The sequence below is a fragment of the Eulemur rufifrons genome, chromosome 28 (assembly GCF_041146395.1).
Source record: "Eulemur rufifrons isolate Redbay chromosome 28, OSU_ERuf_1, whole genome shotgun sequence".
NCBI lineage: Eukaryota > Metazoa > Chordata > Mammalia > Primates > Lemuridae > Eulemur > Eulemur rufifrons.
Window position 1 is genome coordinate 55030043 of NC_091010.1, and position 12911 is coordinate 55042953.

The 12911-nt window shown below is 33.0% G+C and overlaps 1 protein-coding gene and 1 pseudogene across 2 annotated transcripts in view; one reads left to right on the forward strand and one right to left on the reverse strand.

Moving 5' to 3' along the window:
* The window catches only part of SHOC2 (SHOC2 leucine rich repeat scaffold protein), a 67987-nt gene that overhangs the window by 24758 nt on the left and 30318 nt on the right, over nucleotides 1-12911 (forward strand). The window lies entirely within an intron of this gene.
* On the reverse strand, nucleotides 1397-1497 carry LOC138376723 (U6 spliceosomal RNA; annotated as a pseudogene).

Below are 12911 nucleotides of genomic sequence, written 5' to 3' on the forward strand. Positions count from 1 at the left end.
AGAAATGTTTTTTAAAGGATGATAGTGGGGGGGGGGAAATAGGGAATTATAGATATGTGAAAAAGTCAGTAGAAAGAAATTACTTGTCTTGATATTTTTAATTATGGAAAAAATTCTGAAACATTTAAAATATGGTAATCCATTTACATCAATTTTAAGTAATAAAGGTATTGTGTTTGTGTGGGCCTTTTTTATAAGATTTTTAAAAATCATAAAAAGTTGATTATGAAACCTTTTAAGATAAGTTTTCTTTTTGTATTAAAGACATTCTGAATAAAACAAAGATGAATTAAATATATTGTTTTGAGCATTGGTCTTATAGTGGATGATAAAGAAAACTTCCTGATTTTAGGCTCTGCAGGTTTTCAGGGATATGATATTGTGTGGGTGTTCTTAAATTTTATTTAGCTTTGAAAAAGATGTGCTTTAAATTTTAGGTATAATCTATTACATTTAACTCTAACTAGACATTTAAAATCTTAATTTAATTTTAGTTTAATTAAATGTATTTAGAAAGTCCATGATAGGTTTTCTCAAGTAATATGCTATACTTACAAAGTATGACTCACTCATGAGATATTAAAATATTCCCAGGAATTTCTGTGTGAAAATGCTTCATTCAGTGTCTTCAGATAGGAATGTGGTTGTTGCATGACTTTAGTACCAGATTCAGTCAAAATTTGACCTGCATGTTATGACTCACTATGGTATAGAATTATAGGCTGTTGGAAAAAGAAATGCTAAATTTCTATATAGAAATATAAAAGTTATTTCCTGTCTTTGTTCTTATTGTTTTGTATTTGTGTTACACTCAGTCCTGAAAGTTTGGCTTTAATTCATAAGTCTCTTTTTAAGGACTTGTTTCCATAGCAGTGTTATCAAATTACCTGAGAATTAAGAACATGCATTTCTTAAGTGAGGAATTATTTCATAAAATTTTAAACTTAATTTCAGTTTTTTGTTGAGCATACAGATATAGCATTTTTACTAAAATGTGAATGTATTTTTAAAAATTGGTTATTTTATGTAATTGGCTTATATTTGTGGCTACCTAATCTTTTGACCTTTATTTCTAAATTTTTCATTTTATAATTACATCGAATTTGTTAGCTCCCTCCCACGATTAGTGACATTACTAAAGTTTGTGTCCATGTAATTTCTGAAAATGGTGACATCATAAATGTTTATTTTATTCCAAGCAGGGCATCAGCTAGAAAGTAAACTGCTTTTAAGAAATATAATTTAGGTTTTTTGTAGGGAATTATGATTTATAAGATTTAACTTCGATGCATGAATTTGGGGCAAACATGAAGAAGTCTGCATTATTTCTTTCTTTGTAGGAAACAAGAAAATAAAGGTCCAGTAATAAATAGCACAATCTTTTTTTTTTTTTTTTTTTAATGTGGAACACTTGACAAATTTGTGGGTCATCCTTGCGCAGGGGCCATGTTAATCTTCTCTGTATCATTCCAAAAAATAGCACAATCTTAAGGATAGCTGTTATTCGAGCACAATATATTATATGCCATGCTCTGTTCTGTATGTGTCTACTTTAAACATAGTATCTCATTAAATCCTTATAGTAACCTGATGAAATAGGTATTTTCCACATTGCACTGAAGAAGGAGCTGAAAATATAGGGAGATTAGGTAATTTACTGAAGGTCATGCATCTAGGAAGTTGGCAGAGTCAGAATTTGAACCTTGGTTTCAGTTGTTTGGCTGCCCACACTGGTCTAGGAAAGTGGCATACCACTTTATAGATTCTGATTTAGTGGTCTCTATCAGGTCCAGGGGATCTGTACTTTTAAGGAGCACGCTGTGTTGTATTATGTGCAGCTGCAGTTGAAAACCGTTGCACTAGATTGCACTCTGCTTCCCTACCAGAGTTAAGCAAACCTGTAAACAAATGAACATCTAGCTGCTTTCTTTCAGTAAATGGAAGTGTTTTCACATGAAACATCTTTATATTCTCACCTAACCCGCTTGCTGTGAGAATGCCTTTCTTCTCTTAGAAGCTTATAAGGCCTGACAGTATTTGGTTCTAAAACACAAATGCATGTACACTTCTTAAAAGATGCATCTCTGTGTGACTTCTTTTAGTAAATGGAGCATGTGAGAAGAAACTGAATATACTGCTTCCCTACGCAGAGTAGGGGGTGTTAACAGCTTAATTGAAATACCATTCACATAATATATAATTCCCATGTTTAAAGTGTGCAATTGAGTGGTTTTTAATATATTCACGAAGTTGTATAACCATCACAAATAATTTTGGAACATCTTCATCACCCCAAAAAGAAACTTTATATCCTTCAGTAGTTACTCTTACTTTCTCCTAACTCAGCCCTCGGTAAACATTAATTTACTTTCTGTCTCCATAGATTTGCATATTCTGGACATTTCATATAAATGGAATTAGGTAATATATAGTCTTTTGTGACTGGTTTCTTTGAATTAGCGCAGTATTTTCAAGGTTCATCAAGGTTGTAGTATGTATCAGTACTTCGTTCCTTTTTATTGCTGAATATTCCATTATATAAATATACCACATTTTATTTATCTTTTCATTAGTTGTTGGACATTTGAGTTGTTTCTGCTTTTGACTGTTGTGAATACATTTACTATAAACATTTGTAAGTTTTCCTGTGGACATTTGTTTTCATTTCTCTTGGATATATACCTAGTAGTCGAGTTGTTGAGTCATATAGTAACTCTATGTTTAACCTTTTGAGGAACTACTAGCCTGTTTCCCAAAGTGGCTGCAACATTTTACATTCCTACCGTCAGTGTTTGAAGGTTGTTCTGTTGCCCAAGCTAGAATGCAGTGGGTATGATCATAGCTCACTATAGCCCTGAACTCCTGGCCTCAAGTGATCCTCCTTCATCAGCCTCCCAAGTACTAGGACTACAGGTGTGTGCCACCATGCCTAGCTAATTATGTTTTGTAGAGACAGGGTCTTGCTGTGTTAACCAAGGCTGGTCTGCAACTCCTGGCCTCAAGCAGTCCTCCTGTTTTGGACTCCCAAAGTGCTGGGATTACAGGAGTGAGCCACTATGCCTAGCCGAGAATTCCAATTTCTCTACATCTCAACATTCTTGTTATTATGTCTTTTTTAATTATAGCAATTCTATGGGTATGAGTTGGTATCTCATTGTGTTTTTTAAAATTTACAATTCCCTGTTTTTAATTCTTAAAATCTGTCTTTTATTATAAAGGAAAGATAGCAATAGTTATTTTCTGTGATGTAAATCTTAGTTTATTGGTTTTTAATTTAAAACAAATTCTGAGCACCTTTGAGAATGTTTATAAAATAAGACCCACACACAATGATCTAGTAAAATGGAAATTTGATATTTCTTAAAGTGTTAAACACCTTTATTGTAATTTGACTTTACTGCTGAAACTCATAACAAGGGAATTTTCAATTCAAAATATATGCTGATTATAATTTTGTTGAACTTCCATTTATGCATATTAGAGGTACATTATTTATAGATATATATTAGATTATATATCTATAATCTAGGTATAGATTCCTGAACTAAACAGATTCATTATTCAAATTGTCTACCTGATGGCCCCCACTCTAATCCACCCAGGAAAAATAATTCACAGAATAACGAGTAACTTATTATCATTTATTGTTTGAATGAGTACATCACTTTCAATCATACGATCCAGTTTGTATTCAGCAGTATATTTGAGGAATGTAGAAAATTAGAAGTTTTTGAAATATAACCTACTATTTAGTTTAAATAATATAATTGGAATTTAGCCATTACACAAGGTTGTTCTGTGCTGTGCCTTAATAGAGAAATATATTAAAATTAGAACATTTATCCACTTAAGCATTAATGGCATCTTTATTAATGTAATGTGATTTGTTACCAGTGACATATGGTCACATGGGTAAAGAGTGGTAGAAAACAGTAAAAAGAGACTGAACAGATAGTTCATAGGCAGAGATAATATATCAGAAACTATCCAAGAAAACTCTTCATTTTGTAATGTTCATTTACTTTTATTCTTTTGTATGATAAGGCTTGGACAAATAAAATAAATGTCTTATCTTTTGTGTTACGTAGACAGATTGAAACCTCGGTCATTGTTTTCTTTTATAGATCAGTGTTCCATTGTTCCTGCCATTCCTCCTTTCCCCATTTCTAATCTTGAAACAAACTCTTCAGTCTGCACCAAGACAGTCAAGAAATCATCTTTTTGGAGGGAAAATAGGAAATAACCACTTTTTCCCCCCTTTCCTCACTGATTGGTTTTTTTGAGTTTTTTGCTACAGATATGCTTCTGTGAATTATTTTTTCCTGGGTGGATTAGAGTGGGGGCCATCAGGTAGACAGTTTGAATAATGAATCTGTTTAGTTCAGGAGACTCTGGACAATGAAGTTCTAAAGGATTTTATTTTTCTGGGAAGGAGGTGGTTGCTATTTAACACTGGAGATAAACTCCATCTTTGTCTCTTGCTAATATTCCTATGATTTCTTTTCCCTCATTGAATTATGTCTGTAGGATTCCTTTTCTTTTTTTAAAGTTTTCCCTTTATTTATTATTCTTTCTTAAAAACAGCTAAGTTAGACTATTTTAAAAAATCTATTCTTCCTACGTTGTCTGTTCAATGAAATGCTACATATTTATATAGTGTATAATTTTATGTGGGTCTAATCAAAATAATGCTTTTACTTAGGAGAATGATCTAATGTGTTAAAGTATATGCTTTTTGAGAACCCAGATCATTTTTCCCCATTTCAAAAACAACGCTCACAGCATTCAGATATGTAATAAATAATAATTGGACACATTTGTGGGGTACAGTATGATATTTCCATACATGTATACAATGTGTAATGATCAAATCAGGGTAATTAGCTTATCCATCACCCCAAACATTTATCATTTCTTTGTGTTGGGAACATTCAAAATCTTCTTTCCTGGCTATTTGAAAATATATAATGAATTATTGTCAACTATAGTCACCCGACAATGCTATAGAACACTAGAACTTCTATCTCCCATCTAGCTATAATTTTGTGTATATTAACCAACCTCTCCCTGTCTCCCCTGCTTCTTAGCCTCTAGTAATCAGTATTCTACTCTATACTTTTGTGGGATCAACTTTTTAAGTTTCCACATATAAGTGAGAATATGTGCTATTTATCTTTCTGTGCCTGGCTTATTTCACTTAACATAATTTTCTCCAGGCTCGTTCATGTTGCCATGAATGACAGAATTTTGTCTTTTTTTATTACTGAATAGCATTCATTATATATGTATATACACCACATTTTCAGTCTCCATTCATCTGTTGTTGGACTCTTAGGTTGATTCCATATCTTGGCTATTGGGAATAGTGTAATAAACATGGGAGTGCAGATATCTCTTCGATATAATGATTTCCTTTCCTTTGGATAGATATGCAGTAGTGGGATTGCTGGGTCATATGGTGGGCAGGGGTATTTTATTTATTTATTTTTGTTTGTTTTTTAGTTTTTTGAGGAACCTAACTGCTATACTGTTTTCCATAGTGGCTGTATTAATTTACATTCCCACCAGCAGTGTATAAGAGTTCCCCTTTCTCTGCATTCTCACCAGCACTTGTTAGTGTTATTTTATTTTTATTTTTATTTTTATTTATTTATTTATTTATTTATTTATTTTGAGACAGTCTCACTTTGTTGTCCGGGCTAGAGTGAGTGCCGTGGTGTCAGCCTAGCTCACAGCAACCTCAAACCCCTGGGCTTAAGCGATCCTACCGCCTCAGCCTCCCGAGTAGCTGGGACTACAGGCATGCGCCACCATGCCCAGCTAATTTTTTTTATATATATAGTTTTAGTTGTCCAGCTAATTTCTGTCTATTTTTAGTAGAGACAGGGGTCTCGCTCTTGCTCAGGCTGGTCTCGAACTCCTGACCTCGAGCGATCCACCCGCCTCGGCCTCCCAGAGTGCTAGGATTACAGGCGTGAGCCACCACGCCCGGCCTAGTGTTATTTTTTGTCTTTTTTTTTTTCTTCTTCCCCAGAGACAGGGTCTTGTTCTGTTGCTTAGGCTGGAGGAGTGCAGTGGATGATGATTATGGCTCATTGTAACTTCAAACTCCTAAGCTCAAGCTATCCGCCTGTCTCAGCCTCCTGAGTAGCTGGAACTATATGTGTGCACCACCACACCCAGCTATTGTTTTTTATTTTTATTTTATTTTTTTTTTAGAGAGGAGGTCTCCTTATATTACCCAGTCTGGTCCCAAACCCCTGGTCTCACACAATCCTCCCATCTTTGCCTCTGAAAGCACGGAGATTACAGTTGTGAGGTACCATGCCTGGTTTATTTTTTGTCTTTTTGATAGTAGCCATTCTAATTGTGGTGAGATATTATCTCATTGTGGTTTTGATTTGCATTTTCCTGATGGTTAGTGATGTTAAGCACTTTTTCATATACTTGGCCATTTATAAAACTTCTTTTGAAAAATGTCTATTCAGATTATTTCCTTTTTTTTTTTGACAGGACCTCACTCTGTTGCCCAGGCTAAAGTGCAGTGGTGTCATCATAGCTGTTTTGATGACTATAGCTTTGTTGCATTTTCTGAAGTCAGGTGATGTGATGCCTCCAGCTTTGTCCTTTTTGCTCAGGATTGCTTTGCCTATTCAGGATCTTCTGTGGTTCCACACAAATGTTAGGGTTTTTCTTTTTGTGTGTATGTGTGTGTGAAGAAAGTCTTTGATATTTTGATGGAGATTGCATTGAATATGTATGTGGATCACTTTGGGTAGTACGGTCATTTTAATAATATTCTTTCAACCCATGAACATGAGATGTTTTTCTATTTTTGTGTGTTTTCTTATTTTTGTGTGTTCTCTTCAATGTCTTCCAACAGTGTTTTATAATTTTCATTGTAGACTCTTTTGCCTCTTTGGTTGAATTTAAGAATCAGCAGGGTTTTTTTTATACCCATTTGACTCAGTAACATTTCTTAAAGACAAGATCAATTTCCTACTATTCTGTAATACTGCAGTGTTATATTTTATCATAAGTCAAGTGATGAATATATAACTAATATTATATAAATGTATATATAATTAATATTTGTTTATAAAAACATGATAAACAGAATCAGCAACTTTATTTAAAAGCTGAATGACTTTACAGATTTAGTTTAACTCCTTCCTTTTATGTAATTTTTGTATGAATTTTTTAGACATTAAATGGTAGGCTTTCTTGAGGTGAATTTAATTAGCTCAATACTATGACCTATTTTCATTATTTTAGTATTTTAGATTTTAATATTACTATATAATGCATACATTTTATGATATAATTATGTAATAATTATAACTGATACAGTTATAGTATTTTAGTATTGTATATTATATTTTAGTACTTATAATCTCATTTGAGTATTTTGTACAAATACTGAGTAACTTAACTTTAGCAGAAAAGAGAAATCAGTAAAGGGAATTCATAGTTGTTTAAAAATAACTCCTTTTGACTGAGAATCAGCAAGTTACAAATGAACTGTTAGCTTATTATCCAACTGGCATGTCTTTAGCTAAACAACAAAAACCTAGAGAACTTATCATTCTTGCTAAAAGAAGCAATAAGAGAACACAGAAAACCAACACTTGAACCATTTTAGAAAGACGCGATGGGATACAAGGGAACAATTGACTTCTCATGTGATTGAGGTATGGGGAAGAGGGAGAAGAGGATTGTACCTTAAAGACAGCATGTTACCAAATCAAAGGAATATAGTCACTTGTCCATGTCCCTTAGTTGCAGAAGTATTGGCTTAGAAGAGCCCCTGAAGTCATCTTTGCAATGAAAGGGAAAATTAAACCTTTAAGACAAATTTAAATAATGTAATGGCATAAATTCTAACCTCTCTGAATCTGTTCAAATTTGTTTGACAAATATTCCCAGCCCTTTTTAATTATATGGTTTTACAAATGTATTTTAGTAAGATCTGATGTGATTTTTATAGAACTAAATTCTGAATATTTGAAAAAATCCCCGTAAGTTCAAGGATAAGAGTTATTTTTAAGATATAAACATCCTGAATGTGAGTCATATAATAGTATAGGGAAATTCACAGCCTATTAAACAAACCTAAATTACTCATTTATCAATCTTTGAGTGCCTACTAGGTACATTTTAATAGAGCCTCTTTATATATTGCTGTATTTACTAAAATTTGTTAAGAGTTTGTGCAGCCATATTCATCCTGGATATTGATCTGTAATTTTCTTTTTTCTTTTGATAATGGTTTGGTATCAGGGTAGTGCTGGCTTCATATCATGGAATGAGTTGGGAAGTGTTCCTTCCTCTTTTATATTCTAGAAGAGTTTGTATAGAATTAATATTATTTCCTTCCTTAAATGTGTAGTAGAATTTATTTATTATGTAATCTGGGACTAGGGTTTTCTTTGTGGGCAAGTTTTAAATTACTAATTCAATTTATTTAATAGATACATAGTTATGCAGGTTTTCTATTCTCAATTGAATTTTTATAGTTTGAATCTGTTTTGCATAATTTGTTGGCTTTATTGACTTAAATTCACAATATTTTTTCTTGTGCTTTCACTTAATTTTTAAAAATTTTTTAATATTTTTTATTTTTATTTTTGGAGACAGGGTCTCACTCTGTTACCCAGGCTCGCTCGAGCGCAGTGGTGTGGTCATAGATCACTGCAGCCTCAAACTCCTGGGCTCCAGCGAGCATCCTGCCTCAGTTTCCTGAGTAGCTAGAACTGTGGGCATATGCCACCATGCCTGGCTAATTTTTTTATTTTTTATAGAGATGGGATCTCCTTACATTGCCCAGGCAGGTCTCTGACTGCTAACCTGAGGCAATCCTTCTTCCTCCCTCCATCTCAGCCTCCCAAAGCAACTGGGATTACAGGTGTGAGCCACTGCGCCTTGCCTTGTTATGCTTTTAATGTTTTTAAAATACATAGTGATGTCCCTCTTTCATTCCTAATATTGGTAATTTGGATCTTCTCTCTTTGCTTGATCAGTCTGGTTAGAGGTGTATCAGTTTTACTGATCTTTAAAAAAATAATCTGCCTTTGGTTTTACTGCTTTTTTCTATTTTTATGTTTTCTATTTTTATTGTTTTCTTTGTTCTTGAATTATTACTTTTGGTTTAATATGCTCTTCTTTGTATATTTTCTTATGTTGGTAGTTTGGATTGATTTTAAGCCTTTATTCTTTTCATTATATAAGTATTTGTAGCTATAAATTTCCCTGAAAGTACTCTGTTAGCAGCAGCACACCAATTTTTTTATGTCGTGTTTTCATAAATTGTTCAAAATATTTTCTAAATATCTCTTATTTCTTCTCTGACCCATGGATTTTTAAGAAGGGAGTTGTTTAATTTCCAAGTATTTGACAGATGTTTTAGATGTTTTTTGCTTTTCATTTATAAAATATAGCCTGTCTTGATAAATAAATGTTCTAACTGCTGTTGAAAAGACTATTCTTTCATTTTTTTGAGCATTGTATAAATATCAGCAAAGTCAAGTTGGTTGATAATGTTATACAATCAAAAATGTTATATAATGCTAACATTGTATTAATATATCTTTTTTTCATCCTTTTGGTTTTACCTCTGTGTCTTTATATTTAGAATGCTTCCTTGTAGACAACATATAGTTAGGTCTTGTGTTTTTATCATGCCTCACAGTTACTTATTTCTTTTTTCCCTCCTTTCATACCTTCTTTTAGATTTTTTTTTATAAATTCAATTTATCTCAACTGTTGGCTTATTAGACATCTTTGTCATTTTTCCTAGTGTTTCCTCTCATATTTACAATATGTATCATAACTTGACATATTTTACATTCATATAATATTATACTACTTCACATACAGCCTAAGAACTTCGTAACAGAGCACATCTATTTTCCTTCTTCATTCTTTGTGCCATTATTGTCATTCATTTTACTTCTTTATGTATTATAAATCCCATAATAACACATTCCTATTATTTTGCTTTAAACTTGTCTTTTTTAAATCTCTTTACAATTATTTATTTTTTTATTTTGAACAAATTTTAGACTTACGGAAAAGTTTTGAAACCAGTGCAGAGTGTTCCCATGTGCCCTTAACCCAGCTTTCCTTCATATTAACATCCTACATAACCATTGTATAATGATCAGAACCAAGAAATTAACATTGGTACAATACTATTAACGATAAATTTTATTCAGCTTCACCAATTTTTCCACTAATGTCCATTTTCTTTTCCAGAATCCATGTTACATTTAATGGTCATGTGTCCTTAGTTTCCCCCTATCTGTAACAGTCTGAAAGACCGAAAGGCTTTGCTTTTCCTTTATGACATTAATAATTTTGAAGAGTACTACTCAGATATTTTGTAGCATGCCACTCATTTTGGATTTCTTTCATATGTTTTTCATGACTGCTTTGAGTTCATGTGTTTTTGCCATGAATACCAAAGTGGTGATTGTGTTGCCCTTCTCAGTGAATTATAATATTGATAAGTCTCATCACTGGTGATTTTGACTTTGACCACTTGGTTACTGTAATTTCTGCTGCTTCTCCACTTTAATATATTTTTTTTATTAGTAATTATCTTGGGGGAGGTACTGGTTTCAGACTATGCAGATATCACATTTTTCCTTAATATTTTGCCCTGTCATTTTAGGGTCATTGGTGGTTCTTCCCTGTGTAACAGTTATTACTGTATCTTGATGGTGATTTTTTTATTTCCCTCATTCCATTCCTTTTTGAATTTATTAATTAGAATTCTATAAGAAAGAGCCATCCCTTCTCTCCATTTATTTGTTTATTTGCTTTTTTATATTAGTCTGGACTCAGTTTTTCCCATTCTATGGGTTATAAACCAATATTATTTTTATACGTTTTCTTGCTCAGATTGTTCCAGATTTGGATACTGTGAACTCTTTTGGGTTGGTTTGTGTGCTTTTTTATATTCCATCATCCTTTTCAATTGTCTTTTAAAGAAATTAAAAATGAGAAAAAATGTTTTTATTTACCACTTGTTACTTTTCATTTATGTAGATCTGAATTTGTGTCTCAAATCATTTTCCCTTTGCCCAAAGAACTTCCTTTAATACATACCATATTATAGGTTTGCTCATAATGAATTCTCTCAGCTTTTTTTGGGCTGAAAAACCTTTATTTTCCTTCATTTTTGGCAGCCGTTTTTCATGGGATAGAATTCTAGTTTTCCTTTTCCCTTTTTTCTCCCCAGTATTTTAAAGGTATCTCTACATTTTCTTCTGACTTGTCTAGTTTCTGACAAGTCTGCCATTATTCTTAATTCTGCCTTCTCCAGTCCATCCATTCATATCTATGAGAAAACAGACATTTTAGAACAGCATTCTTATTATTATGATTTGCTCAAATACTTTTAAGTTGTTCTTTATTGCCTGGTCAAAATGGTCCAGATCCTTAGTTTGATATTTAAGACCTCAGATTTCTCTCCTCTCTCCACTCCTTCCCTGTCCCTCCTCCCCTCTTTTTCCATACAGCTACTTTATATCCTGTAAACTGGACTTTCAAAATACAACCGCTGCCACTACATACCTATAAGTATGGCTAAAATGCAAAACTTTGACAATGCCAAATGCTGGTAAGAACTCTAATTCATTGTTGGTAAGAATGCAAAATGGTACAGCCACTTTAGAAGTTAGTTGGCAGCTTCTTACACAGTTAAACATAGTATTATCACATGATCCAATAATCATGCTCCTAGGTGTTTACCCAAATGAATTAGAAAACTATGTCCACATAAAAACCTGCACACAAACGGTTTTTAGCAACTTTATTTATAATTGACAAAAATTGGAAGCAACCAGGACGACTTTCAGTAATTGAATGATGAACAAACTGTGATAATATATATACAATGGAGTATTGTTCAGTGATAAAAAATAAATAAATGAACTGTCAACCACAGAAAGACATGAAGGAGGCTTAAATGTATGTGGCTAAATGAAAGCTAATCTGCCATATCCTATGTGATTTCCCACTACATGACAGAAACTAAAGATTGGTGGTTGCAGAAGCTCTGAGAAAGGAAGGGAAGGATAAACCAATAGGTGAAGCACAAAGGATTTTTAGGGCAATGAAACTATTCTATATGATACCGTAAATGATGGATACATGTCATTATGCACTTAACAAAGCCCATAGAACTGAACAACACAAACAGTGAATACTACTCTAAGTGATAGACTTTAGTTAATTTTGTTTCAATGTTGTTTCATCAGTTGAGTGTACCATGCTAATGCAAGATGTTGATAATAAGGGAAACTGGGGGAAAGGGAGTATATGGAAACTCTCTGTACTTTTGGTGTAATTTTTATGTAAAGCTAAAATTGCTCTAAAATTTTATCAATTAAAAAACAAAAAGAAAAACACTCATTATCCTCACCACTACCTCCCTAGGCAAAGCTAAAGTCCTTACTTTAACATACAAAACTCTAAATGAATCTGACTCCTTGCCATTCCATCTCTTACCACTTTTTCCCTTACTCCTTACTTCCTCATTCCAGCCACATTGACCTGTTTTGTTTATACCCTGCCTCAGAGTCTTTGAACTTGCTGTTCTCTCAGCCTGGAACACCCTTCCCCAACTATTCCCATTGCTGCTTCTCCCCTATTATTCGGGTCTCTTCTCAAATGCTACTTCATCTGGGTTACTTTCCCTGTCTACTACTGTCAAAACCTCTAATCTCTTTCACTCTATCATACTTTTACACTCTTACCTTGCTTCATTTTCTTTTATAGCTCTTAGTGCTTCCTGACACTGATTATATGTTATTTTCTTTTTTTCCTTATTAAAACATAAGTTCTGTGGAGATAGGAATTTTTGTCTTTTTTTTTTTTTTTCTATTGCGTCCCCAGCACCTACAACA